This window comes from Lucilia cuprina, chromosome 5 (assembly GCF_022045245.1).
Source record: "Lucilia cuprina isolate Lc7/37 chromosome 5, ASM2204524v1, whole genome shotgun sequence".
NCBI lineage: Eukaryota > Metazoa > Arthropoda > Insecta > Diptera > Calliphoridae > Lucilia > Lucilia cuprina.
The window spans coordinates 58,772,321-58,798,071 of NC_060953.1; the positions used below are offsets into that span (position 1 = coordinate 58,772,321).

The 25,751-nt window shown below is 30.0% G+C and overlaps 1 protein-coding gene across 1 annotated transcript in view; it reads right to left on the reverse strand.

Annotated features, from left to right (window-relative positions):
* The window catches only part of LOC111677672 (DNA-directed RNA polymerase II subunit RPB9), a 28,561-nt gene extending 22,015 nt beyond the window's left edge, over window positions 1-6,546 (reverse strand). Inside the window, exon 1 of the mRNA XM_023438836.2 lies at window positions 6,494-6,546. The gene's annotated coding sequence lies outside the window, so the exon portion shown is untranslated. The remainder of the gene's footprint in view (window positions 1-6,493) is intronic.
* Window positions 6,547-25,751: the final 19,205 nt, after the last annotated feature.

The following is a 25,751-nucleotide window of genomic DNA, read 5'->3' on the forward strand; positions in this document are numbered from 1 at the left end:
AAAAAATATATATATATTTGTATGTTATTAAAAAAACAGCCAACTTGGTTTGGCGACAAACCAGAACTGTTGCTAGCCATAAAATTAAATATGCATTATTTATAATTAAGTTACTTTCAATAAAATAAGTAATTTTATTCATAATATTTAAATTAAAGAATTAAATAAGTACTTTGGTAACTACTAGTACCATATACTTAAAATAAAGTACATACTTATTTAATAATACTAATAATATAAATAAGTAACTAATGCAGTCAGCTATTGTTGAGAAAATTATTAGGTTTTTAAGACGTTTAGTTTGTACATTAAAGACTGGTTTTATTGCAACTTGAAGGGCAAAAATACCTTCAAAGTAAGATTTACAATGCCCTTCTCTTTATTTTTTATCGTGTAATTTAAAACAAAACTAAAACAAGTAGTTGGTTTTTTAAACAGTCGAAAGGCGTCTACAGCAATTGATAGCAAAAGGGTTGTATTGCATTGACAAAATAATTAAATAATAAAGTTGTGGTGACGTGAATGAAAGCTTTTTCTGTTAATAAATGTGTAAATGTTTAGTTTCGATTTATGGCGAATAGAATAGACCTCGTTGTATGCCAGTGACATACATAGTTACATCTTCCTCATTAAGCGATCTTAATTCGATAAATTTATATAACTAAGGCAAATTTTGAATCACTAATATATCTACGTACATCTATCTATCTATCTATCTATCTATCTATCTATCTATCTATCTATCTATCTATCTATCTATCTATCTATCTATCTATCTATCTATCTATCTATCTATCTATCTATCTATCTATCTATCTATCTATCTATCTATCTATCTATCTATCTATCTATCTATCTATCTATCTATCTATCTATCTATCTATCTATCTATCTATCTATCTATCTATCTATCTATCTATCTATCTATCTATCTATCTATCTATCTATCTATCTATCTATCTATCTATCTATTTAACTTATCTTTCCATCGTTAAGGTAATATATCTATTTTCACTAAATATTTTTAATCGTGGAAATACTTCTTAATAAACTGTAACATTTTTTACTACTAACAAGTTAATTGATATTCAAATACCATACGTACAAATTGATTAGTTTTATCGATTGAAAAAAAATGTTTCCATCAACGCCTAAAAATGTGAAACTCGTGCATGTTTCTAAAACCTATTCAATAGCCGATCAAAACATTGTCAAACAAAATGGTGAACCTCAGTAGAGGTGGACAGGGGATTGAAATGAAATAAGTATTTGTTGCACGAGTTCAGATAGAAATAAGTAACTTCAACCATAAAATCTTTGATTTATACCAAAATGACACCCACTTTATCATCACTAATGGAAAGACATTCACATTGATAGTTAACCACTTTAAGGCAATTAAGAGATTTGCAAAAAAAGCAAAACGTTTACAAATATTTTATAACAAATTCCTAACAACTAAATACTACAACAACTACTACTTACCCGCTTACACACATGTGGCAAATAGGTGAGCGTGTGTCATTAAAATCCCCATAATTATGACCATGTTTTAAAGTGGTTTTTATAATTGTTACCTGTTGATTACAACTCATAATTTAAACAAAATTAAATGTTGTTTACAACTTTTAATTGATTCAATTTATCTTATTTTGCTGTTAATTCCTTTTGAGAAACACCACAAAATTGTAAAGGTAATCACTCGTTTAATTTGGCTAAATGATAATCCAATGTTGGTATTATAGAAAGACATAATAAAGTGGATGCTATAGGAGTGTAGACTCTTAAAATAATTTGTTATTATTTTTTAATTTTGCTTGCAATTCTTTTACACAGTAACACTTTTTTTAATTCTTTTATATTTTATTTTTATTACAAATTTCAGTTACTGTTACCCGTATCGTTGTTAAGAGAAAACTAAATTTCAAAATTTCAACAATTCTCTAAAAACCCCCTGTTTTCTATTTTAAAACTAAATTTAAATAGAAAAATATTCAAATTTAATGATCCTTAACGTATGTAAATTATAATAAATTTTAATTTATTCTAAAAAAACATAAAACAAAATCCTTTCATATTCAAAAGAGGTAAACAGCATGTTGTATTCTGTCGTATAGATCTCAACGTGAAGAGGGTTCATTTGAAATTATCATTTCTATACAAAACAAAAAAAGCATCCTCTAGTCTTTAGATCTGGTTATGCAGGCATTTGGTTTTAACCCCCAGATGCTACTGTGTGTGTGTGTGCAAAATAGAGAGTAAAAAGGTTTAATGCTAGTGATCATATGATTGTTTTTTTCTAGAGAATCTTGGTCGTTAGTTTTTTTTTTGCTGTTGCTTGCTTGTCAATGAGGCGTTTACTCTCGCGCATAAATTATAAGACGATGAAGGTAAACCCTTTTTATTGCGTTTAGAAAGCCTTGACAGCTGAGCTGTTTGTCACGTAATTTCAACATCAATCGGTATTTTGAAAATACTATACGGAAAGTATAGATATGTGATTTCTTTTTATTTTTTTTAATTTGAATACTAGTTTTTTGTTTATCCTTAGGCTGGATTAGTTTTTGCATTAAGTATGACAAATTTTTGGTTGTTTATGAAAAAGGGCTTTATTATTCTAATCCTGGTTTGATTGATGACAAATATGAATATATATTTTTTAGGTAATTTTTCATATACTTACTAAAAACTCCACCTATAGTTAAAAGGATTTTGAGCTTGTGTTTTTGTTGAAAACGAAATAGAATTACTAAGAAAATAAACTAACCCAGCATAAACTTATATTGAAAAGTATTGAGTTAAAGGCAAGTACTTAACACATTCGTTTACAAAAAACTACTTAAATATTTACTTACAAATAATGAATTCGAAAGTTGTTTTGTTAAATAAAAACTTTTTTCTTTCTTTTTCTAGCTTGCAATCAAATAAAATGTGTAAATAAGGCAAAAGTACTTAAAAGTAATGCAGACGGTATGCAATAGTTATTGAAAAGTAATTTGTTGTGTAAGTACAAGTGATAACTGAATTGTTACTGAGATTTTTTATGTGTGCGTCAAGAAGCAATTGTTAGCGTGCGATATAATTTGCAAATAACACTGCAAAAACTCAAAGTAAAGTCCTTACTTATGTGGTTATATGTAAGTAATTAAAAGAGTTCTTAAGAGTAATGCAGATTGTTTAAGTATCTTTCTTCGATTTAGGTGAAAATTAGTTTGAAATGGAACATATTAACCCCTATAGCCAATTATCATTTCACGTGAAATATGTTCCCTTTTTAATTTTTTCGTTCACTAACTTTTTTGTTGTGAAAATTTTGATGGAATTTTGTAAACATTGAACAGCTACTCCATAGAAAATCAACTATTGTGAATGAATTGTTGCAATAGATATGTGAAGATATCTTAAACTTATTTTGAGCAAAAAATGTCTAAGATTATGCCGTTGCAATTATCTCTGTATTAATGTAAATTTTGTAAGCCAAAATTGGAAAAAAAAAAATTTACACTTTTTTGGCGGAGTATACAGCCCATATTTAGCACAAATCCGTTAAAGGTTCGTACAGATCATATTTTAAAATCAGACCTTTTCCCTTTTCCTTAAAAACTTGTTTCTATCTTCATTATTTAGGTAGATCGCAATGAAATTCGGCATGAATAAGTTTTATTAAAAAAAACCTTAATACCTCCACCCTATATTCTGTTGATTGGTCTTCAACAGGCCCTAGATCCCATATACACAATTCTTGAGAAAATCATTTTAAATTTGAAAAGAACCTGTACCTCGTATTTGTATTTTTTCCCGAGAAAAAGCTTCAAACATAATAATCTTCCCGTTTTTAATGGTGTTACTCTGATTACTCTCAAACTGTACTTATTAAAATGAATTAAGAAATGTTCAAATTTTACACAAGATGATCAACGGGGAACTGACCTCAGTTTCTAATACATCTGAAATTTGAAATATCGTGTTCAGATGTTTATAAAAATGTCATATTTGGCTCTTTTTAAGTGCCAAGACAACTTTATATATAAAACTTTAAAATAGAGATATCTTCACCTTAAGCTTAAAAACAAATTATTTTCTCCAATGCATCTGAGATTTGAAATAACGTTTGAAGAACGTCATATTTGGCTTTTTTTGAGTGCCAAGACAACTTTATTTACAAAACTTAAAAAAGCCTAACATTTGACAAATCTACATTCTTCTTCGAGATATCTTCACCTGAAGCTTGAAAACAAATAATGTATGCACCCTACACTATTATAGTGAGGAGGTTATTATTCTTTTTAAATGTTGTTTATAACGAACAATATTGGATCCAAGCTTACCTAAAAAGATTCTTATCGATTTAAAAATCACTTTTTGTTTCGATTTACTAATGTCTGTCCGTTCGCCAATTTCAACGGATGATATCTCAGTAATTTTTTGTACAATACTATAGTGCGAAAGATATTATTTTTTAAAACGAGCAAAAATATTGAATTCAGACTACCTAAAGATGTTTCAATCGAGTTAAAATTCCCTTTCTGAAATTATTTAGTGATGTCTGTCTCACTAATTAAAGCAGTTTAGTAGTCATATTTTTTGTATTATCGAAAAAAAACGTTACAAACGGTTAATAGTGCGGAAGATATTATGCTTCTTATATATTTTTTATAACGAACAAAAATATTAAATTCAGACTACCTAAGTATGTTTCAATCGAGTTAAAAACCCTTTCTGAAATCATTTAATGATGTCTGTCCGTCTGACAACTTTAAAGGATGATATCTCACTAATTAAAGCAGTTTAGTGGTTATATTTTTTGTATAATCGAAAAAAAAAACTTTACAGGCGGTAAATAACTGACCACAGCTTAAGTAATTACTTTTTGATTCGATTTACTAGTGTGTGTCCGTCCGTCAACTTTAACAGATGATACCTCAGCATTTATTTATACCCTGCACTACTATAGTGTGGAAGATGTTATGCTTCTTACATAGTTTTTATAACGAACAAAAATATTGAATTCAGACTACCTAAGGATGTTTCAATCGAGTTAAAATCACTTTCTGAAATCATTTAATCATGTCCGTCCGTCCGACAACTTTAAAGGATGATACTACTTAGTTAAAGCAGTTTATTAGTCATATATTTCGTATTATAGAAAAGTTAAATAATTGATCGTCATGTCATTTTTGGGGAAAAGCAGTGCACAATAAGCCGATAATGATCTAGTTGAATTTGCAATGTTATCTTTAGTTTAACTAGTGTTATCACTACAACATAATACGGAAAATTATTAAAATAAAACAGCTAATAACAACTATAATAAACTACTTGAGATTTACTTTTGTTAAAACAAAAATAACACAAACAATAACGAAGTATTATGTGGCAAAAAGTCAGGTATCTATGTTTGCAATATTCTATTATTTTTGCAAATATTAGTATTTATTTAACCCTTGAACTCTTAAAATCCTAGCAACAGCAACAGGAAATTTTTAACAAGCAAAAAATAAGACTAAACCCTATACATGATCATTTTTTTGGAGAACAAAAGGATGTTTTTAGTTTTAGTGGAGAGAGACAAAAAACAACAAAGAGCATGAACTGATACTTGAAAAACAATAAACATCCTTTTGTTAAACACTACCAAAGGACAATGAATGTTAAAAATACATTGTAGTTTACTTTTAATGTGCGATTTATTGCTATTGATTAAATCAGACTGTAAAATCATCAAAAGTGGTTTTCTAGGCTTTTAAATTTTTTGCTCCTTTGTTGTTGTACGCATATCTTTTTTATTACTTTTTGTAAGCAAATTTTTCATTTGCGAAAAAAAGGATGTTTCAGTTTTTCGATTGTCAGACCTTGCTATCTGTTTTTTTTGGAAACTAATAAAAGATAGATAGCAAAATTTTTATGTTATCTTTGAAATGGAAATTTTAGCTCATTGATTTGCCAAATAGGGGTTGGCTGGGTAACCTTTGTCTTTGGCTTGATAATCCAATACCTTTAACGTTGGCCCATTAATATAAATTTGCCTTTTAATAGTTCAATGAGTTTTTTTTTTTGCGTTATTTGCAATTTTTCTAATTTTGATTTTTCTTTGCATATAAAGCATAAGTTTTATGGTTGTTTGATTTTTATGAATATTCATATTTTTTTATATTTCGTTACGTTTTATTACATTCAAAACATTTTTGATTACCCCGTTTCATTGTTTGCGAAATAAAATCAAGGGGTTATTATTGTAGTGTGTTTTTTTTGTTTTGTAATTCTTGATTTATGGCCAAACATTTAACACATTTACATGTAGTTACAAAGAAGGTTCAAAAATGTAACGTTTGTGTTTTTTAAGCCTTTGATATTTAAAAAAATAATAACCAACATGTGGTAACACATAAACACATGCATACTTTACTCTATTTCATTTATGTATGAAGTGTATTAATAGGACAAAACGATATAATAGTTTCTATTCATTAACATCCTTTCTTACTTCACTTACCAAGTCAACAAGTTTGAAACTGCTATAGCTGGACTGATTATAAGAATCTAGAACAAAAAAATATACATGTTAGATTATTAAGTTTAAATAAAACAGGGTTTTAAATTAAGGGTTTCAAATGTCTTTATAATTCTTATTATATAGAATATTCTCCTTAAAGAAGACTACCTTTCTATAGCAAAATATCTCCCAGAGAAGAATAATTTCCATAGGGAAGTTCCTTTCTTATAAAAATGCCATAAGAAAAAAGTGTTCCAAAAAACTGCTTTCCTATAGAAACGCGTTCCTAAGGAATACTTTGATCATATAGAAAAGATATTTCTAGGAAAGACTAAATTCGAAATAGAAAATAGAAATTGAAATTGTATTCCTGAAAAAAGGTTTTTCTAAGAAAGACTCGTTTCCAATACAAAAGTCCTCTTAAGGAAGATTCGTTTCGTATAGAAAATCTTTTCCCAAGTTCATACGACTCTTTTCGTATAAAAAGGCCTTCTCTAAGAAAGAATATTTTTGTATAGAAAAGATCATCGTAAGGAAGACTACTTTCGTATACAAAAGCCCCTCCTAAGAAAGACTCGTTTTCTATAGAAAAGGACTTCATAAGGAAGACTCGTTTCGTGTAGAAACGGTCTTCCTGAGAAAGACTCTTTTTCGAATAGAAAAAAAAAAGACTCTTGTCATAAAGAAAAGGTCTTCCTTAGGAAGATTCTTCTTGAATAGAAAATACTTTTTTCGTACAAAAAAGGCCTTCCTAAGTAAGACTTATACTAAAACAATTTTTGTATACAAAAAGTTCATCCTAAGGAAGACTACTTTCGTATACAAAAGCCCTTCCTAAAGAAGAATCGTTTTCTATAGAAATGGACTTCATAAGGAAGACCCGTTTCGCGTAGAAAATATCTTTCTAAGGAAGCCTCTTTTTGTATAGAAAAAGTCTTTCTAATAAAGACTCTTTTTGTAAAACAAATGCCTTCCCAAGGAAGACTATTTTCGTAGAGAAAAGTCCTTTCTAGGGAGGTCTCGTTTCTCAGAGAAAAGGCTATACGAAGAAACACTCTCTTCGTATAGAAAAGTTCTTCCTTACGAAGACTCGTTTCGTATATAACAATTCTTCAAAAGACTCTTTTCGTATAGAATAATTCTTCATTAGAAAGACTCATTTTATGTAGAAATGGTGTTTCTAGTGCCATCATATGCAAGTATATTTTCGTATAAAAAGGGTTCCTAAGAAAGACTTTTTTAGTATACAAAAGCTCTTCCTAAGGAAGACTCATTTCGTATAGAACAATTCTTCTTTTTGTGTAGAAATGGTCTTCCTAAGGCAGACTCATTTCGCAAAGGAAAAGCCTTCCTCGTTTATTATAGAAAAATTCTATTTTCTTATAGAAAGAGTTTTCTAAGGACATTCCCATAAAAGACTCTTTTTGTATAGAAAATGCCATCCTAGGGAAAACTCTTTTCGATTTCAGTATAAATTAAACGCTTAACTGATTAATAAAATTCCCGAAAATTTTAAAAATTAAATCAAATACTTCGTTCCCTAAAATAAAAAAAAAATAAAACAAATACGTAACATTCAAGGGGTTAATATCTGCAGAAAAAAAATCAACTCATCCCTTTACGCATCATCTGTGTATTTATTTAAAACAGAAACACATTAAACCACATGCAAAGCGATATCATTTAAATAGGTATAACCGTCCGTCTATCTATCTATAATGCAAATATCCTTAGGTTTTATATCTGCATACAAGTACACCACACATGTTTGTACCAGTGTATATTTATATGTTTTATACGTGTAATTTATCCAGCATCCACTTCACGCATTATGATTTTTGATTATAGATTTTATGGTTGCTTTCTATTTCTATCTATTGTTTGAATACACTCCTGTTTATTTAAATTATGTGTTATTTCTACGCATGTCCTTGGTATTGTGTGTATGTATGTATATGTAAGTGTGGGTATGTTAATATATTAAATCATATGTTTTATGCTCTCATAAATAATCAGTAGCATCCTTTTATTTAATATTTGTTTTTTTTTTTTTTTGGAAAGTGTTTAGTTTTTATTTGTTCCATTTGAATGGTTACATTTACCTAATGCAGGTTTTCTTTTAAGTGCGTGTTTTTTTCATTAGGTTTTAGGAGATTAATCCGTTAATGATACGAGTTGATGTTATGATAGATAGTAGCTTTGTTTTTGAAGGTTGTAGTAAATAAAGTTATTTTTAAAAATTTAATAGGTTATAGCATTTCTATATTCTTTATAATCTGATATTCTAAAGAAAAATGGAATTATGATTTTGTGTTGAACATTTTTGAAAATTTAACAAACGTTTGCCTTATGAGACTGCAAATTATACATTTCATTCTCTGATAGAGTCTTTTGTTTAAAGAGCTTTTTCCTTAACCTTTCATAAGAACTTGATTTAAGTTTGAAGGTTTATGAGTCTGTATCTTCTAACGATCTGTGCCTGATCTATGTTTAGTAAATGTGATATTGTGAACCCTAAAATCTTAAATGGAATTATTATTTCCCAGCAAGAACTTTCGTTATTATGTAAGGGGTTAAAATGCTAAACTTTACTTACACAATAGTATTTAATATCATTATTTTAACACGGTGATGGCATTGCAGGTAAGTACTTACCACAAACGCTTACACGTAATTATAAATAGTTGACGTTGTAAATCGTGTGAAAAAAAAAACTCATACAGCTCTATAGCTTCACAGGCAAGAGAAGTAATGAATTAGAAAATATTTATATAACACATTATAAGTAAGACCTTATAAGACTACTTCTGTGTAATAAAGACGATAAGTAGTAATTATTGAAAACTATGTTGTTAGGTAAGTAATAACAATTGAAAGTCATTACCCAGCTTATGCTGGATTTGTAACAAATATCTCTCAGGCTTTCTCCAATTCTTCCGTAATTTATCGACTAATTTTACTGATTTTAAACAGGAATCTTCTCGAAGATCAGACCGATGGAATTTCAGTAGGTTAAGATCTCAAAAATATCTGCGGTCTTCAAAAAACTTATTTTAACAGATTTACAGACAGACAGATGAAAATGTCGTAATCGAATATTGTGGAAATTAAAAACTGAAACACAACTCACGAAGCTGAAAGGCATAACAATAACAAGCTATTGAGTTAATGGGGGTTAAAGTCCAATTTCATTTCCAAACAAGTGACAAGAAAATTAGGTCCATATATGAAGGCTATAAAAACAAAGAAAGCATTCTCTCCATTAATGGATTCGACATGCCAGCAAACCTTTGAGTAAATTTGTTTCCAATTTAATTTGGAGATTCTTTTAATTCCACTCCATATTTAATGAGTAGAAAAACTAAAATGTTTCTTTATACAATACAAAAATTGAGATTGCTGCTTTTGTTTCTAAACCCTCAAATCATAAATACCAAAAACTTTAATCCATTATACTATTTAAATGAAGTTTATATGCTTTAGCAAAGCAATTAACACCATGGGAGACTATAATGTAAGTCTATGAATGAAAGACCTTTTCTGCCTTTACCTTGTCTTTGCAAATGCGACAGTGTAATTGAAGGGTAGCCCAAGCCTACTTGCATGTCTGCCTAGAACGCAGTGTCCTGTTATTACAGCTATTAATCTCGATATATCCTGTCTACTTGGTTTACAAGGTGACTTGTACGTTTCTCATTGAAGGAGGAGCACAACATCTTGGCCCTTTTACATGTGTCTTGGTTATTCCACCTATTTTTAGTCTTCTGAATATATAACCTGAGGATGCTACTCTTGATAAAACCTAATGGGGTTGCTACTGGAACGGCATTGGAGATATCAAGAGCAAATCCCGTTCTGGTAAGCTTATTTGCCTGTTTATTTCCAGGGACCCAAACAAGGGTAATATCTGACAGGCGACCCAGCCTTTTTCTTATAACACTCTGTGGATTGTAATTACAGATCACATTCCATTCGATTCCGATACCTTGGTGAAGCCTCCACCTTGGTGTAGGCTTGGATATAGAGGTGATTTCCAATACCTCAGCCTGGCTTAGTCCTTACATAGATTATAGAGGTCAAACCAGAGAAGCGCATAATCTAGTACTACGGGTGGCCAGTTGCCCGCAGGACTATGTCTTGGCTGGTCAGTTGATTGGGGTTCCTTCGGGATCCACGTAGTGGCTGTGGTTTAAACCCAAATTCGTGACAAGAGTAAGTTGCGGTTAAAAGACTGATGTAAGGTAAAGTCAATATTTCGGGATAAGTTCGGTGCTGTTGCCGAAACAACAGATACCCCACAGAAGAGTGACTGTGACTTCTTCATTTTAAGAATTCAAGGGCGATGGCAGACCGTTGTTCACGTATACCCTGTAAATGCAAAAGACCACCGTGGGGTAGGGCATCATGCCAAATCGTCAGGTTATCAAGTGACACAAATACAAACAAAAAACACGAAAGCTTCCTACATTCTACTATGACCTAAGACTGGGTAGAATGTTATAGAAATGTCAGTAAGTTTATAATCGGGTTCGATTAAAATTTATTGAATTTTATAACCGTTAAATATCTTCACATCTTTATCCTTTTTAATGTTGTTCCATTTAATATAATTAATAAAATATTATTCATAAAAATATAATGCACTTATAAGAACTTTCATACAATTTAACATTGCTATGGAATTCACAGATTTACACTTAAAGGCAAGAAAACCTAGAAATGAAAGTATGCCAGTAAACGACGACATTCTTCAGCAGAGTTTCTGTCAGTACTACTACTATTATGTACTACTATTAAAAATGTAGTAATGTAGGAAAATAAAAGTGCTGCAAGAAGAAGCACAAAAAAAAACAGTTATAAACACAATTTTATAATGAGTTAAAAGCAATGGGAAAAAAATCTACCCAAGAAAAACACGTGCTAATGTGGGCGGCGGTAGTGATGAAGGTTGTAAGTTCATTAACCTTTTAAATAAAAAAAAATTAAATGAAACACAAAAAAACATCGACAACAACAAAGTAATTTTCTCCAAGTTTAATTTTTTTTCTTCTTGCTGAAGAAGAAGATGAAAAAGTTGAGGACCGCTTAAATGAGACAAAAGAAAATGTGAAGGTTGAGAGTGAGAAACAACGAGGCAACCAAAAAAAAAAGTATTTATAAACATTAAGAAAAATAATATAAGACCCCCCCACCCAACTACAGACACAGCAACAACAAGTAAATGAGTAAGAAAAAATTATGGCGCGAAATAAAAATCTTAGTGAAAATGATTCTGTTGCTGCTTTTTATTTCTTCGCCGTCAAGCTAAATTTTGCTTGGAATGCTTTTGTACTTATACAATTTCTTCAGTTCATTCATTGCCGGGTTGTTTTTAATCACGAAAACAGTTAAAAAAAAAACACAAACACCCATTTACGCCATAACTGAACTCAAACCACAAAATGAAAATGAGCAAAAATATTCAAGAAACTGTAAAATAGCGGAAACGGAAAAAACTGCACACAGAAATGAAGAAAGGGCTTGTTTGTATGGATGTGTGTTTGAATGTAGTGTATTAACTAAGAGTTCAAGATGTTGTCGTAGGAGGTGGTAGGGTGTTGTTGGTGAGATTTTAATGAAAATGTACATATTAAAAAAGAGAAACAAGAGCCCGAAAGATGAAAAGACATAATAAGTAAGAAAAACAACAAATACAACACAGTTTCTAAAGAAGTTTTTTATAATAAAGTTGGCAATGAATATTCTACGACTACTAACGTTGCTGCTCTTTCATATACTAAATACTACAGCTTTTTTTTGGATCCTGCTACAAATGCTGCGGGTTTTTAATGACGATGAACAGGCGGGTTATTCGTTGGAACTTAACTTGGACTAAACTAGAACTGAACTAGAACTGAACTAGAACTGAACTAGAACTGAACTAGAACTGAACTAGAACTGAACTAGAACTGAACTAGAACTGAACTAGAACTGAACTAGAACTGAATTAGAACTAAACTATAACTCTACTTGAACTGCGCTTGAGCTGTAGTAGACTAAACTAGAAATGACATTAGAATAATTAAGACATTTTTTCAGAAATCTGAGATTATAACAAGGAATAAGTTGTATTCTAAAATTAATTAATTTCCATCACTGCAGAAATTAAAGAAATTTTTAAACCCTCCCTCTTATTATTAATCATAATAATGATGTTAGTGATTCAGATGCCATTGCTGGTGCTGTTGCTACTGTTGTTTCTTATGCCATCCATGCTCTGATATTGTTTTTCTTGTGTTTTTTAAATACAGAATCGTCGTCGTTGTTTTTCATCTGCAATGTACGTAAAAATGAAAACATGAAGAAAATTTTCCAACTTTTACTTTTTTGTTGCCTTTTGGCTTATTTGTTGTTGTTGTACGCAATTAATTAAAACTTTGTTAGGGTTGGTTATGGTCTTGTCTAAATGAATGAATATAAAAAAGAGAATTGTGGGTGGGGTAGGGATGGGGGAAGTAAATGGAACTGGTAAAAAAACGAAACACCCATTTGCCACATTAAAACATTTTACCCAACTTAGAGAAATGATGATGAGTTGGCGTTTGGGTTGGAATGGGGCAATTTTGTGTCTGTGCGAAATTATGTCAAACTGTCTGGCTGGTTTTTTGTTCGTGGGAATTCCCCAATTATTTAATTTCTCTCATCATGGTTCTCCTTCTCCAGCAAAGTTGTGTCTGTGTTTTATTCTACATTTAATGCTGCTGCTTTTGTTCTTGTTTTATGGTTCGGTTGTCTGTCTGTGTGTCTTTGCGTCTGCAGATCTGTATGTCTGGGTAATTCAATTACATTTTCATAATTTCACTTTTTTCGAGTTTGTGGGAAAAAAATTCAAAATTTTTGTAGTTTTTGTCTTTGGTTGCAGAGAATAAACGAATGAATGAGTGCAGCAACAGGTTTGTGAAAAAGTTTATGTAGGTCATAAAAATAATGGAGAATTTATAATGAGCAACAAGAAAAACAAATTAATTGAGTTTTAATAAATTTGTGTTGTGTGCCTTTTCCCTATACTTTGGATATGATTTTCATTTTGTTCAATTTATGGGAACAATATTTAAGTGATGGTTGGTAAATTATTAACATTGTTTTCAATCTTATTTTAACGATTATTAAGAGATTATCTTTTACTTTAAAATATATGAATGTATAAACTCTTGTTCATATGTATGGATGGTATAGACATTGATTTATTTAACTAGAACTGAACTAGAACTGAACTAGAACTTAACTAAAACTGAACTAGAACTGAACTAGAACTGAACTAGAACTGAACTAGAACTGAACTGGAACTGAACTAGAACTTAACTAGAACTGAACTAGAACTGAACTAGAACTGAACTGGAACTGAACTAGAACTGAACTAGAACTGAACTAGAACTGAACTAGAACTGAACTAGAACTGAACTAGAACTGAACTAGAACTGAACTAGAACTGAACTAGAACTGAACTAGAACTGAACTAGAACTGAACTAGAACTGAACTAGAACTGAACTAGAACTGAAGTAGAACTGAAATAGAACTGAACTAGAACTGAACTAGAATTGAACTAGAACTGAACTAGATCTGAACTCGAACTGAACTGGAAAACCCAGTAAAAGTAACATAACAATCAAGTTTAGAAAACAAATTATATTAGAGTTTACATAAAATTTTATATTATTGATGTTACTGCAACAAGAAAGGTACAAAAGCACAATAACACAGTAAAATTGAAAAGTAATATAAATTCAACATTCATATTTAAACCTTTGAAGTCTTGCTGTTTCAAGAATAAAGCACCTGCAACATTTAGGAGAGAAGTACACTATATAAAGCAATATAAAAAGTCTGTAGTATAGAAAAATTCGTCGTAAAACAACTAAACATATCAGCTACTGTCTTCCAGCGAAATATAAATATAAGGGTACCACCGTTGGTACCTACCTATAGATATGTATTCTCTACTACATCATGTGCGACAGGAACAACAGCAGTAGCAAAAAAAAAATCCATTTTAACAATAGAGGCAATTTCAATTTGAATACTTGCTATAACAAAAAAATTACAGCAACAACAATACGGGCTAAAAATACAGTAAAAAAGGTAAAGAAAACATTGAAGGATGTGTTGAAAAAATAAAGTAGACGTGCTTTTCATATGTTGTTACTTGTTATTGCTATTGCTGTTGCTTTGTCGCCAACGCAATGTTTTAGTATGCAATTCCTGTACTTTAATATACGTGTGTGTATTGGTTGTTAAGGCAGCGTACATTTTTTTTCAAATGGAGGCAAGATAGAATTTCATTTTTACTATTTTACAAAAATTAGATTAATTAGAAAAGAGTTCAACTCATTTAGTTAAAATGAAATATTTAAAAAAAATAAATCCATTTTCACGAAAAATATGATTTAATTTTAATAAATTGTTTTTTATTCAAATTCGTATTGGTGTATTTTTTTAAAGATTCTCAAATTCTCTATGAAGTTACTTGTTTCTTGATAAACTAATTATACCTACTTTTCCCAAGTAATTTCTAAAAAAGGGACTTTTTTATTTTTGTTAAAAATTTCATCTCAAGTGTAGTAGGTTCAATCATTGTGAAGAAATCAACAAACTCGATTCTAAAATAAAAAAATATCATATGTATAAGTTGGTAGTTCGTACATACATTACATTTTTTTATTTAGCAAAAATCAAATTTAAAAAAATCCTACATCCTGTATGAGGAGTATGACATTTTTATATGAGCTTTTCCTTCTTCAGCTTCTTTATTTGTTTGAGAGCTGGTGGTTCTATTATTGAAGGTATATGCAACGACATATTTGTGTGTGTGTGTGTGTGTGTGTCTGTATATGTTTGTGACAATAATGCTTATTATAAAAATTTCGTGTTTATTTATTTTAATATTTTTTTCGTCATTCATTCTTTTTCCTTCTGTATAGAGAACACATGTAATATCTTCAATGTATGTAAAATATTTAAAATAAGTAAAAATAATAATAATAATAATATTTTTTTACTCCCTTTCGTTGATTGTTATTATTGCCGTCATTGTTGTCGTTAAACATTGTATTGTTATGATTCAACTAAGCATGTGGGTTTTGAAGGATTCTTAATTTTTTTCAATTTCTATTCAAATTTAATACAAATACTCGTTGTCGCTTGTTTGTTTTTTATACGTACATTTGTAGAACATACCTTCATTTATACAATTATTTATGCTTTTCACAATTGCTTAGACATATTATTATTTTATTCTATTTATTTGCTTAGGTTCGATGTTTGAGTGTAGAGAGCTTTATTTTGGGTAACCTTTCACTTTCTTGCAAAAATAATTTGAAAAGAAGTCTGCCGGAAACGTTTACGTTGTAAAATTCTAGATAGACAGATAGATAGAAATATAGATAGATAGATAGATAGATAGATAGATAGATAGATAGATAGATAGATAGATAGCTAGATAGATAGATACATAAATAGATGGATAGATAAACAGATGGATAGATAAATAGATGAATAGATAGATAGATAGATAGATAGATAGATAGATAGATAGATAGATAGATAGATAGATAGATAGATAGATGGATAGATAGATAGATAGATAGATAGATAGATAGATAGATAGATAGATAGATAGATAGATAGATAGATAGATAGATAGGTAGGTAGGTAGATAGATAGATAGATAGATAGATAAATAAATAGATGGATAGATAAATAGATGGATAGATAAATAGATGGATAGATGGATAGATAGATAGATAGATAGATAGATAGATAGATAGATAGATAGATAGATAGATAGATAGATAGATAGATAGACAGATAGATAGATTGACAAATAGGCAGATAGATAGATAGATAGATAGATAGATAGATAGATAGATCAAAAATAACACCCCCAGGCATATTATCCTTGATAACATATCCACACAGGTGCTACCATACCTCTAGTCGGCCGGGACTATAAATTGGTGTTTTCAGTCTACTGCCTGGCTTAGTTGGTTCTTGCATAGATTGAAAAGGGGTCTAACCAGAAAACCACATAAACTGGTACTACGTGTGGACAGTTGCCCGCAAGACTATGTTCTGGCTGGTCAGTTGGTTGAGGTTCTTTCGAGAACCACGTAGTGGCTGTGGTTAAAACTCAAATTCGCGGAAATAGTGAGTCAATATATTGGGATAAGTTCAGTGCTGTTGCCGAAACAACAGATACCCCATAGACGAGTGACTATGGGACTAAGCGTTGGAAATGAGTTGGTATTAATTGTATATGGTACGGGATGAATGTGGGGTATGGCGGACCTCACTCAACCGTTTTCCTATAATAGATGTGTTGTTTGTTTTTCTCTTATGCATGTGTCGGATAAATGAGAAGTGCAGCGGGTTGTCTGATGTTGCATGAAAGGTATCATATACAAGAAATACCATAAAATTTTCCTTCATTGTCCAGATATGTTCAGGGTATACTCTGCTCATATCAGAATTACAACAGAATGTGAGTAAGAACAAAGCCTCGGTTTATTTGATGGATTCGAACTTCGGTTTACCGGTTACGTTTCTAGAGGCCATCCCATCTGCGTGGTTGTAAACGGATGTGATGGAAGCAATGGTCAGAGATAAGATATCTCAAGTATTTGAGCAAAGTACATGGACCGATATATCCATACACAAAAATTACAACAAACCCAGTGGTTGAAAAAGTACCACCGTGAGATAGGGCAACATGCCAGGTACTCACGTAAAGCACTTCGACATCATGCACAAAAAAAGCATTTATTTTAACACTAAATAAATACATGTAATAAAATTAGAAAAAAATAAACAATTTTGAATAATTTCCGAAATAAAAATATAAATTTAAATGTTTCAAAATTAATATATCCAAGCAAATCTAACATCTACGCTTGAATGCAAAGTATTCTTAATATTAAAAAGAATTTCGTTAAATTTAATTCTATTTTTTTTATTTTTATTTATTTATTTTTTTGTTAATATTTTTGTTGTACCCTTAATCAAGCAAAAATATTGTTCATATATGAATGTTTTTATGCAAAAATTTTAAAATGTTAAGAATTTCATTTTATAACAAAAATCCATTTATGGGAGTTGGAGTGTAGTATATACACATATCCCAGCAGTTCGGGAAGGTTGAATCAAATTAAAGATTTGGGTCGATTAATGAATCACATCTATTAGTGTTAAGCTTGAACTTTCTAAGATTTTATGCCACTTTTGTGGCATAATGTAACTAATTATCTCTCATTAGATTACTAGGTAGTTGTTAAGTGGATCGTGTCAGAAGTAAAAAAGGTTATAGTTTCATGACTATAAACTGCTATCCATTGACTACTTTAAAATCTGCTGGGATACAAGTACTCGCATGTGTATTTGAATATGTAAATTGTTTATCAAAAAAAATGTTCTTCGACATTGTAGTGACTCCGTATTTATGTATTTGTAGGGATTTCTTTCATTTTGTTTAGTCCTTGTTTTGTTGTTGATGTTGTTATTACAGTTGTTGTAAATTTTGCGAAAAAACTCTATATGTATGTTTGTAAATTTGTTTTGGCAAATTTGGTTCGACAACTCTGACATTTACATACAGTAAAGGTAATTTAATTAAGGGCAGGTTAAGTTTAAAAAAAGACAATTTGTGACAATAGGATTTCTTAATGTTTAAAAGAACTTACAGATATATCCACATAAAATTTTAATAAATTTTAAAGCATTTTTCACTATTTTTATGTTAATATCCTATTATTGAAATCGTCCCTTATTTAAATATCAATGACTGTATACACATATACATACTTATAAAATATACAACATATCTAAAGCATGTTATTTTCATTCTTTTTATTTTATTCTTGTGATTTGTTTTTGTGAATTCTGTAAAAGACATTGTTGTCGTTATTGTCAGGCAGGATAAGGGTTGATGCTACACATGCGATATATTTTTTGTTATAAAAAATAAAAAAATAACACATACGCACCCATATCCAATTCACTCATGTATTGTTGAGATACAAAAAGTATTGAATGTATGGAATTTATAAGGATTTTTTTGTACTGATTTCAATTTTTATATTGCAAAAAAAAAAAAGTACAAAATACTTAAAGTGGGAGGTGTGGTTGGTGGTGGCATATTGGTTTATTGAGTTTTGATATGAAAAATAATAAATAGCAACAACAACATTACATTTATATATGCGAAATTTTACTATATGTGATTGATTGGTTAAATATCTAGGCTTACGTTAATACATACAAGTATACATCCATGTATTTTGTCATATAAATACATACATACTTATTCTGGATTAGGGTGGTTAAAGGTTTAACTGTTTTGCAAATTTCAATGACTTCAAGAGTGGTTCATAAAAGATCCTTTATAAGATCCTATATATGTTCAAAAACAATTTTATAAATATTCATTCATTCATTACCGTGTTAAAATTTACTTACACAATAGCATTTTAAGTCATTATTTTAACATTGTAATGTCAATGAAGGCAAGTACTTACAACAATGGCTTGCAAGTAATTAGAAAAATTAGTCAATATAAAACGTGTGAAAAAATGAATACAGTTTCTATATTCTCACGCAGAAGACGATCAATAAATTAGAAAGTATATATGTAGGTAATACATTATGAATAAGCCGTTATTATAGTTCTTCTATGTAATCAGAGCGATAAGTTGTAATCATTGAAAAGTATGTTAACAGGTAAGTGGTTACAATTGCAAGTTTATATAGACAAGCACACAGATAAGATCTTTGACTAATTTATAGAAAAGGTTCTAAGTGAAACTCAAACATATTTACTCTATAGGCAAGTTTTTAGTGGGACTCTAGACTAGATAGATGAGTTTATATACGAGTTTATAGACAATAGACAGACTTATAGGTGAGTTTATCGTAGAATTCATAGACAAGTTTATTGACGAGTTTAGATAGGGTGGTAGGGGGTTTCTGAGAAAAAGGTCGCATAAACAAACAACACTGAGATATGAACATGAGGCCATAGATTACTTCACAGGCAGTTTTTAGAATATAATACAGACAAATTTTTAGAGTACAATAGACAAGTATCTACTGGGGTTCTATAAATCAAATAATCGAACAATCGTCTTTTTGTCGAAAAAAAGTCGTTAAGTCGAAAAAAGTCGAAATGTCGGAAAAAGTCGGTAAGTCAGAAAAATTGAAAAAAGTCGAAAAGTAAAAAAAATCTAAAAGTCGAAAAATGTCGTAAAAAGTGAAAAAAGTCGGAAAAATCGAAAAAAGTCGGAAAAGTCGAAAAATGACGGAAAAAGTCCAAAAGTCGGAAAAAGTCAAAATAAACTAAAAGTCGGAAAAGGTCGAAAAAAAAGTCGAAAAAAATCAAAAAGTCGACTTTGTAAATAGAAGTCGAAAAAAGTCAAAAAGACGGAAGAAGTAGAAAATCGAAGAATTTTGAAAAAAGTGATAAAAAGTCGAAGGCTCGAAAACAGTAGAAAAAAGTCAAAAATAGTCAAAGATATTAAAAAAGGGGAAAAAAAGTAAAAAATTCTAAAATATTCGGAAAAACTCGAAAAAAGAAAAAAAATAGTCAAAAAAGTCGAAATAGTCAAAAACGAAAAGTCGGAAAAAGTCGAATAAACTCGAAAAATTCGACTTTTAACGAAATGTCTAAAAGTCGACTTTTCGTTTCAACTATAGAGCCCAAGTATCTACGAGTAGACAAGTATCTAAGTGAAGCTCATACATATTCAATTCATGCATGAGTTTATAGAGGAGTTAATGGACGAATTTATAGATGAGTCTATAGATTGATGAGTCTATACTCTAGACGCTATTATGGAATTTATAGCTTATCTTAAGCATTCTATAGACAAGTTTATATACATGTTTAAAAGCGAGTTTATCGACGAATTTATAGACAAATGAATGGACGAGTTTAGAGACGATTCTCTAGGGGTATTTATAGATAACTTTATAGACAGATCTTTTGACGAATTTACAGACAGACAAAACAAAATACAGAGTTAATAAAAGAAGAAAGTGGATCTTGAATAACTATTAAAATTGTTATCATTTTTTTTCGTAAAGTTAATCATGGATTGTTTTATTTGTAGATAAGAATACAGACAGAGTTAATATAGGAACTAAGAGGGTCTAGAATTAATAATAGTTTGTATTATTCACGAAATTTTCGTAAATATTACGAAAAAAGAAGTTATGAGTTTTTTCGTAATGTTTATATTATTAACGAAATTTTCGTAAATATTACGATTTTTTCGTAAAGTTAATCATGAATTGTTTTCATTGTAAATCAGACAGAGATTATAAAAGAAAAAAGTAAATATTACGATAAAAGTAGTTATAATTTTTTTTTCGTAAAGTTAATTATGGTTTGTTTTCTTTGTAGATAGGACAACTGACAAAGTAATAGACACCACTAAAGACTTGTTTATAGACGAAACTGTAGATGAATTAATTTGAAAAATTGTTTTAAAGATGGAAAGAGATGTGACTATATATAGACGAGTTACATTTCATTTCATTTAGATTTTTATTTGATTCGAATAAACAAAAGATCAAATCCTTTTACTAAATATGTTTACATATTCAGAAGGTTATAGCCCTAATACTACTTACTTAAATTATGATGAAAAAGACACTGAATTTAGACTAATTAGTTATTTTACTAAATAATACTGATTTCTACATTGTAGCTATTGGACTAAGAATAGTCGAAAATCAGAAGTAATCCCACAACAAGCAAGTAGTACTCTTTACAAGCCTATGCGCAGTAGTCGCAAGTTTTGCAGGGTTATTTTAGTATTTCTAATTTAGTTTTCCCTTTTTCCGCAAAATCACTTTCATTCTTAAAATTTTGTATGTTTATCTTTTATGTTACACATTTTTTGTATTATTATGTGTTTGTATGTCGTTTATGCGATTTTTTGTTAATTCGGTTATCAATTTTATTACTACTCATTTAAGTATTTAATAATATTTACCAAAAAAAGGTAAATTTTAAATAAATTTTTACCAAAAAAAAAAAAAAAAGAAATTCCACTCATATCCACTTCCTATATTAACAGCAGTTATGTTACGACAACAATGTTAACTCTTAGACTAGCTTCTTAATTTCCTTCTCAATTCTGACGATGATAAAGATGATGATAAAGTCTTTTGTAATTTCCTGTCATTTAAATTTGCACATCTTCATGGTATATCATCCGAAGCAGTCGAAGGCAGCATTAGTATCAAAACATTATCCTTGTTGTCTTTACACGTTCATTTTTCTCGTCATATCGTTTATAATCATTCTCAACATCCTTATTTTGTTGTTTTGTATCATTTATCCTTCAAAAATTATGTCATTTACACAAAATATTGTCTAAATATTTTAACTAATATATGTATGTATGTGAAAAGCCTAATAATGAAATAGATATAATTTTTTTAGAATTGAACTTTATTTTAACTTATTATTTAATATTAAATAAATTTTGGAAATTTTTGTTACACATACATGCATACATGAGATTTGTGTTGTTGTTACATGTTGTAGGAATTTTAAGAGAATTTGTTGGATTTTGTTAATTTTATGATTAAATGATAATTCCTTAGTATTTTAGGGATAATTTATGACATGATTTTGTAGTAATATATAGATTAGAGAGGTTCAATAACTATAGTTTTTCAAAATAGTTTACTTTGAGTTTACTATCAATACTGTAGAATATAAAAGGTTTTTCTGTCAAAAATGTAGACGAGTTTTTCGACAAGGTTGCCCATAGCATGTAGACGAGTTAATAGACAATACTATGGATATCATGAACGCTTTTATCGAGATTATGGACGAGACTATTGTCGATTTTCTAGAAGAGAATTGATGGATTAGACGAAACAATAGTCGAAATAATGTACGAGACTATATACGAGATTGTGGACCAGACTATGGAAAAGTTTATAGACGAAATAATTCTCGTCTATAGACAAAACTATAGTGAGTAACGACATTATAGAAGAGTTTATGTACGAAATAATGGACTATGGAATATAAGAGAATATGTTATGGATGAGTTTAAAAATTAAACTTTAGACGAGTTTCTAGATGAGATTTTATACATGTTTAACCTCTCGAGAATATAGATACTAAACAAATTTATAGAAAATATTATGAAATAGTTTATAGATAAGACTAGGGAAGGGTTGGCAGATAAAACTGAAGACAAATTTTTAGCCGAAACAAAGACGAGTTTATAGACGAATTAATTCTCGTCTAAAAACAACAGTCTTAATAAAACTTCCATATTTTTAGCTTTGGAATTATTATGTGGAATTTTTAAAGGCTTTATGACGATTATGAACAAGATTATAGATGAAACTATATAAGAAACTTAGACGACTATGTCAAGAGTCAATAGACGAGAAAGTAGTCCTGCTAATGCAGAAGTAGTTTAAAGATGAGAATATTGACGAATATTGACGAATAGATGAAAGAATATTGACGAATAATACATATAAGTGAGGTTATGGTATAGTTTGAAGATGTAACTTTAGACGAGTTTCTATATGATGAACATGACACATTAACAATTGAGAATATAGTCACTAAAAGAGTTTATAGATAAAACTATGAAAAAATTTTTTAACTAAAAATAAGAATAGTTTATGGACTAGACTAACGTTAGTCGAGTTTATAGACGAGTCGTAGATGAGTTAATGGATGGTTCACAGATATGCTAATATAAGAATTTTTAAACGAAACTTTTAACAAGTTTATATATATGACTTAAGACGACTTTCAAAACACTTTAATAGACGGAACAAGGGAACTTCTAAAAAGGAATCTATGAGCCAAGACTTATACGAGTTTATAGATAAGGTTGTAACGTAACAATGGAACAATTAATTGTCGATTTATAGACAAGTCACGACAGCAACTATAGCTACACTCTCCTATAAAACTTTTTTATTATAAACAAAATTTATTTAAACAATCTTACTCAACGTTTTAAAGTAGTAAACCATAGCTTAAACGAAAATCTATTTTTTATTACAGAGTTTTTAAAGAAATATGCACAATTTTGTTAAATATATTTTTATTTTCTTTTAAGCATAAATATATATTTTATAATACATTTCGTTAATATCCTTCAAATAGTTGTCATAAAAAACACAGAAATTTTCTTATCAGAAGCTGACACGCATATTGTCATTTTCATAAAATAACGAAAGAAATCACAAGGATGAGTTAAAATAAACGAAATACATATACATTTATAAAAATATATATAAATATATATTTATAACAACGCATTTTACACGCGTTTGTACACAAAGTGACAAAGAATGAATAGCACAGTATACATGGAGCTGGAACAGCAACCAGCTAACATCGGTAGGAACCGAAAAGGCGCTAAAGAAAAAGCAAACAACAATGCAGTAAAAATACAACATGTTACGCTAGAGATTCAATAATAAAAAAACAACAAATCACACATACACAAACCTACGCACTAGAAGGATAATACACACGCAAACACAGACGCAAAAAAACTGTGAAAATTGTTAGAACCATGAAAAAAAGAAAGTGTGACGATATTGTTAGGATGTGTGCAGGAAAGTGTGGTATTGGAATGGCTGGTGAGTTGGGAGACTGTGTATAAATAATACTTTGGCTCCTGTTCGAGTATGAGTACCACTATCTGGTTCGATATTCCCTTTTTTAACCATTTTTTATCCATCCATCTGAGCATATAAAGTGAAGTGTTGCTGAATGATAGATGATAGATGGATTGGATGTTGGTTCGTTCGTTCGTTGTTTGGCTGGATAAATAGATGAATATTTGTTTGGTTGGATGAATGAATGGATTATGGTTTTCTTTTTGGCATAAATTAAATTTTAAATTTGTTTATTTTTTAAAATGAATATTCACGTAAATAAAATGATATTGATTATTTTTGCTTAACATTTATAAATAGTTGAGCTAAAAATTAATGATAATAAAATTTTTTGATTTTTATTGTCTTAGGACTTATTAAGAGAGTTGAATTAAACAAAATTTAAAATTTCTTCAAATTCAAAATTAAAATTTTGTTGATTTCGTGAACGATTAGTATAAATGAGATTTTCGACAAGTTTATTATAATTTATATATGGGGTCGCAGACAAGTTTTTAGGCCAGTTTATAGTCGAGTTTAGTCCCAGTTTATAAACGAGTTAATAGATCAGTTTATATAGACATTTACATACGATTTTATAAATCTATAGACCAGACTACTCACACTTGTTTAATTTAGCGTTTATAGAAGAGCCTATATACAAGTTTACAGTGGAGTTTATAAGGATATAATAGGCGACTTTGTAAACAAATCTATTAACGTATATACAGAGGAATACCCCCGGGGGCATGTTGCCTTGTCGAGACCTTCGCCTTGGTGTTATTGCAATCTCAAGGTATAGAGAGGTGGCCAATACCTTCAGTCTGGCCGGGATTAAAAAATTGGTTACGGTCTATTGCTTGGCTTAGTCCTTGCATAGATTGCCAGAGGTCAGACCAGAGCACCGCATAATCTGGTACTATGGGTGGCCAGTTGCCCGCTGGACTATATCCTGTCTGGTCAGTTGGTTGAAGTTCCTTCGGGATCCACGTAGTGGCTGTGGTTTAAACACAAATTCGTGGGGAGAGTCAGTGGCGATTAAAAGACTGATGCATGATAATGGTCAATATTTCGGGATAAGTTCGGTGCTGTTGCCGAAAACAACAGATACCGCACAGAGGAGTGACTGTGGAACTAAGCGTTGGAAATGTTTTGGTATTAATTGTATATGGTACGGGATGAATTTGAGGTTCGGCGGGCCTTACCCCACCCGTCTACCTAAAGAATGTGTCGTATGTTCACGTTAAAACTCTCGACAACCATACAGAGGAATTTTTATGGATTTTTATAGACGAGTTAATAGTTGAGTTTATAGACGAGTTCATAGACGAGCTTGTAAAAGAGTTAATAATCAAGATTATAGCAGAGTTAATAGTTGCGTAGTAAGTACGTAGACGCTGAGATAATCGACGACTTTATAGAAGAGTTTTTAGGCGAGACTAGCGACAAGCTTTTAGACCCGGTTATAGCAGAGTATATAATAGTTCATAGATGAGACTATAGGCAAGCTTTTAGAGGATGTTAAGTTCAGTTTAAATATGTATGATACCAGTTTATAAGAGTTTATAAATAAGATTA